The sequence below is a fragment of the Xiphophorus hellerii genome, chromosome 2, assembly GCF_003331165.1.
Source record: "Xiphophorus hellerii strain 12219 chromosome 2, Xiphophorus_hellerii-4.1, whole genome shotgun sequence".
Taxonomy (NCBI): Eukaryota; Metazoa; Chordata; class Actinopteri; order Cyprinodontiformes; family Poeciliidae; genus Xiphophorus; species Xiphophorus hellerii.
In genome coordinates this window covers 32917148-32922613 of record NC_045673.1, presented here as the reverse complement: position 1 = coordinate 32922613, position 5466 = coordinate 32917148, and the positions used below count along the sequence as shown (strand labels likewise).

At 40.8% G+C, this 5466-nt stretch overlaps 1 long non-coding RNA gene across 1 annotated transcript; it reads right to left on the bottom strand.

Annotated features, from left to right (window-relative positions):
• Positions 1-4471: 4471 nt before the first annotated feature.
• On the bottom strand, positions 4472-5048 carry LOC116730087 (uncharacterized). The gene is made up of 2 exons (XR_004341256.1): positions 4727-5048; positions 4472-4643 (listed from the first exon to the last, which is right to left on the bottom strand). It is a non-coding gene; the product is annotated as an uncharacterized LOC116730087 (long non-coding RNA).
• Positions 5049-5466: the final 418 nt, after the last annotated feature.

The following is a 5466-nucleotide window of genomic DNA, read 5'->3' as shown; positions in this document are numbered from 1 at the left end:
GGAGGTTTGGTCTACGTGACTTGCTTCACATCTGCTGTCTCTCATGAAAAAGTCCCTACATTTCCCAACCTGTTTTTGCTGACCATAGTGGAAGTTCCCGTACTTCCTCTTTTTCCGTTGCCTCAGCCAAACTCACCGCACCACCCATCCTGCCGCGCTTTGGCCATCTGTTCAGAACTGCTTGCGACATTTCCTGTTTCAGGGCTGTACTGCATTCCTCTCTTTTCCTATAACTCACTATTATTTATTATAACTCATTAAACACATTCATCCTATTTGAATTGATTTCAAATGATTACAACTTCATATTCATTGACAATAAATCACATCTTTTGTCTTATTGTTAATCATTAACATAATCATTACATAGTTAAATCATTACAGATCATTAATCAGAGATTCTTTGCAGAAAGTTATTGAGTGATTACTTATACTCATATTATTCCGACTTATTCACTTAATTAACTTTTAATCAAACTACAGGATTACTTTATTTCTTCCAAGCCATTATACATCTTTTTCTGCGTGTGCCTGGAAAGATCTCATACCCTTATGGCCAGTTTTCTTGACAAGGTACACTTTAGAGGAAATGTGAAAAATATTTAACCAAGGACAGAGTATTGTTTTATTTAATATCACAGTATTCCAGTATTATTGCAAACATACTGACATTTCTCCTTCCTAAGAACAGTGAGGATCAACGGCAGAACATTCCCATTCACTGCACTTTACAGAAACCTACAAAAAAAGAACACTTGTATTTTAAAGAGTACAGACAAATGGCAAAGAAAAAAGTCTGACTTACAATTTTAAGACGTAGCGGACTCGCTATGCATGTGACATCATCGGAACCGATGATGATTGGGACCGGATGCCTGGGGTGGGGAAACATTTCTAGGTTACTTCTTTACCTGTTTATGTTAGAAGTAGAAAAAATAGTCAGCAATATCATAGAATCAGTTGATGTTGAGGCATCAACTATGAAGCTGTTTTCAGTGAGGTCTTAAGGGAGACAATCTACCATAAAATCTTTCCATCCATGATCTGAACACATTGATCCCTGCAGGGTGGTGAGGGGGGCCGGTGGGGCCCAGCTCCAGCTGTCATCAGACGAGAGGCGGGGTTCACCCTGGACAGGTCACCAGTCCATCGCAGGCACTGAAAGCTAACAATGAATAAAATGTATGAAAGAGAAATGATAAATTAACAAGGAGAATAAATTATGTCCAATTATTTTAAAATCAAATCATGTTTACTAATTGCAGTGATTTATAATTGCTGACATCAGAGACTCAGAACCTGGTTTTAGAGGAAGAATTGAGCTGAATCAGAAAAACTGAAGTATATTTTGAGGTTGTCAATAACATTCCTCTGTGGGATCCAAAAGTCAAGATTCTGAGAGTAGCGTTGTTGTCTTGTAATAGGAAGGGCGTAGGTTCGATTTCATCTTCCTCTTGCCACGTGTCAACGTGCTTTGGCACCACTGTTTGTATATGTTGGGCCTCCCAGCTGTGGTGTTTATCTGTATATGGCAGCCTGAGTCTGTTGAATGTGTAGGTCACTCATAGCACAAAGGCTTCAGCCTGGATGTATTATTGAGTTTTAAATATATAACATGTTTTCAGACTCTACACTGGTTTCCAAAATATAAACTCTCCAGCTTTTATTTAGCAGCTGAACCAAAATCTGCAAAATAAAAATCCAACTGTTTTGTCAGTTGATCCGAATTTCCGAACGCGGCTCCCCGCATCTCAGACCACGGCTCCGACCTTTATTTCAAATAAAAAAAACCCTACTGTATTGTTTTTACCTCTAAAATATATATTTCTCAAATATCAATTGTTACAGCTAATCGTGGATCCATTTAAGTAAATTTAAAGCAAGTACACTCTGCGGTCGGAGTCCCGTTCGGGGCATTTCCGACCGCACTTCCGAACGGGACTCCGACCGCAGAGTGTACTTGCTTTAAATTTACTTAAACGGATCCACGATTAGCTGTAACAATTGATATTTGAGAAATATATATTTTAGAGGTAAAAACAATACAGTAGTTGTTTTGTTTTTTTTTAAATAAATGTTAATAAAATATTGTCACATGGACATCCAGGTTGTTGAATTGTACTTAAAAGTATGTATGTGTATATATGTACACACACACACACGCCCACACACAGGTGTATGTGTGTGTGTGCGTGTGTGTGTGGCCCGGTTCTCCTTCAGAACCAAGCTGCTGGCTTCATGGAGCTGTGGTTCTGGTTTCCTCCTGATCAGAACCAACAAACTCTGACAGCAGATTTCTACAAACTCTCTTAAAGCTGCAGCTTCTCAGTGGGAGGAGAATGGTTCAGGCTTCCTGATTGGACACAGAGACAGCAATCAGCCAATCAGAGGAGCAGCAGCTTGCTGTGTTCCTGCGTTTGTGTTGGTGTGAAGATGAGTGTTGTTGCTGTGTCCATGTCTCCAGGAAGTCCAGCTGGACTCCAGCCGTCCAACATGTCTAGAGACAGTGGTCCTCATCCATCAAACTGTGGCAGCAGCAGATCTGATCTCAGATCTGTTTGCTCTCTCAGCTCAACAGGAAACAACTGATCGGGTTCATCCTGGTCACAGCTCTGAGATCAGTCTGACTGCAGCCTGGAAACCATCTACTGGATGTGCTGCGTCACTGACTGCTGCTGGAGAGAGGCTGGAAACACTCACTGATCTGCTCTCTCCTTCCTTCTTCTCTCTGCAGGTTCTGATCTCTGTGAAGTAGAGAATGGTCTCAGTGTCCTGCTGATCCTCAGAGGTTGAAGCTGCAGCAGTTTGAGTCTAAAGAGACTCTGACTGGATCATGATGATGACCTCTGACCTCCAAGGTTTTCCTCCCGTTTATTTTCTCGTGTCTGTCATTTATTGTTTGTCTCTTTGGATCAATAAAGATCCAATTCAAACTGGGCTCCATTTAGAGGCTTCGTGGAGTTTTGATCTGAACTGGATTCAACTGGAAAGTTGATCTTTTTTCTCTCTGATTCATTTTCATCCTGGAACCAGAAATGGTCTGAGAATGGAAACATGGGAATCATTTTCAGTTCAGCTTTGAAGCCATGAAAGACACTTCAAACCTCTTTTCTCTGCTGCTTCGTCCTTCTGCTGACATGAAAATGTTCCTCAAAGCTCCACAGATAAAAAGATGCTTCACTGGAAACTGCAGCGAAACTTCAGCTTCCATCAGAGAAACCAGTTTAACCAGTTTAGAACTGGATGTCCTACAGAAACTCTGATCTTAGAGCAGTTTTCAGAAACATGTGGAACCTGGAAAATAAAGATTTTATATATTTTATGTTCATTGTAAAAGCTAAATCTTGAAGTTTTACGTCATCATTGATTCTCAGCTTTAATTTCTCTCAGTTTGTTTTGGTTTTTACTTTTTTAACTCCATATTTCATGTTTTGAGTTTTCTAGAGAACTTCGGGCTCTTTACTGTGATTTTACTGATTTATTCAAACCTCAGAGAATCACTGGGATAATGTGCTGATTGGTTCATGTTTGATTTTCATAATTCTTCTAATGTAATGTGGGTTGCTGGGTGTTTAACGACCAAATAAAGTTTTTAAAAAATCTTTGTGTATTTTTTATGCAGCTGATTGTGTACACATATAATAAATAAACTTGTCTTGTACATTCTGCGTCTTCTTCTCACACTTTTTGCCTGAGAGGAGAGTCTCTCCCTCAACCTAGGTACCCTTAGTTTAAACTTTAAGGTTTAAAGAGCTGTTGCTCTTTTTGCTTCAGCTATTAAATATTCCTTTTCTTTCCTTCTTTCTGTGCAACCATGAAAGCTGTGATCCCACCCGGCCCGGCTCAGTTGTTACCTGGTACCAGGAGGAGTTGGTTCTGATGCACCATACATCTGAAATAAAGTTGCTTGTCGCAGCCTTTCGTTCCAAAAAAGCAAAAAATAAAAACTCCAATAAAGGCTGTGGGTGGTAACAGGCGGTTTGGGATTTGTACGCACTTTGACTCGATTCATTTATTGCAAAAGTAGAAATAAAGGTCTTGTAACTTAGTTGAAATGAAAAATAATCTCAATTTAATGTTTGAAGGTGTAAACAAGTGTTCAAAAAAAAAAAATCATTCTACCAAACCTCCCGTCCACACCAGACATCCACCAAACAATCCACCCAGCACCCGGTGTGTTCTTAATTAATTACTTAAATTGGTGGGAGGGTCTAACAATTAACAACGTAAATTAAACAATTCCAAATATAAAAATTAATGACAAATTTTGATTCTAAATTAACTTAAATATATTCCAACTACCCAAAGAACAAAACAAAATTGGTAGAAATGATAAACTACAAAACCTTAGCATAAATGGCCACGACAGTTGCTCCTAAAGTCATCAGTTGGACCTGTCTGGTTCTTCATCTGGTCTCTGTCATGTTGTTTTGAACTCTCCGAACCCACATGCAAAGACTCTCTCAGGAGATCAGATTAAAGATTTATTTACAAAAGACAATTGGTGTGTAATGCAGGAGCGTCTGATCAGGAGCGGACCGGTGTGATCGAACAGCTGGTAGGTGGGCGTAACTCGTCAGGGAGCTCAGCGGATGGAACTGCAAATCCCGTACTTCGCATGGAGTGTCCAGACAACAGGGAGCCTAGGAATCACAGAAAGGTACAGGACAGGTAAGCGTGCGAAACAGACTGGATATCTTTCTAGAGATCTCAGGACCAGATGTACCACAAAGGCGACAACACTCTGGCGACGAAGTGCCGGGAACCCGCTCCTAATATGCTCCCGCTGATGATCCACAGGTGTGCCGAAACACACCTGTGGAGAGGGTGTGTGAATACGCGGGCGAGCTCTCGAACGCCACCTAGAAGGAAACCAGAGGAACTGCTGAAGCCGCAGATCCTGACAGTCTCTGGTTGTTCAAGCACGATGAAGAAGTTCCAATAGGTTCCAAATCTCATTATTTCTCAAGCAAATGATGCTGAGGGGTGCTGGTCAGGTCCTGAAACTGTTAAACGGACCTGGGTGGAGCACAGAATGGAAAATTGGTGAAGTACAAAAAGAAGTGCTCATTTGACCAAACTTGATTCGTATTCTCCCTCCAACCCTCTGCAGGTCCCCGCCATGTTTGGTGGTCCTAGCCCATTCCTTTCATGTAGCTGCCATAGACTCCCGTTCATTTTTCGACCTAGTCAAAGTCTGGCTAGGAACGTCTTATCGCGCTGGGACTTAACCCTAACTTCAGTGGCCTCTTACCTCAACCAGGTTTCACTACATTTTGATTTGCTTTTTTAGCTCAATCTTTTAAATAAATCAGCTGAGCTTTAAAACCTCGTCTGAGTTTCTGTTGAATGAAGGAGTTTTGCCTCAATGCTGCTCGGCTCACCAGGAATTGGCCTTAAAAGTAAATATGTTTAAACAGATTTTCTCTCCTTTTACTTTTTAAGGAGTAAAAAGGAACAGATGAA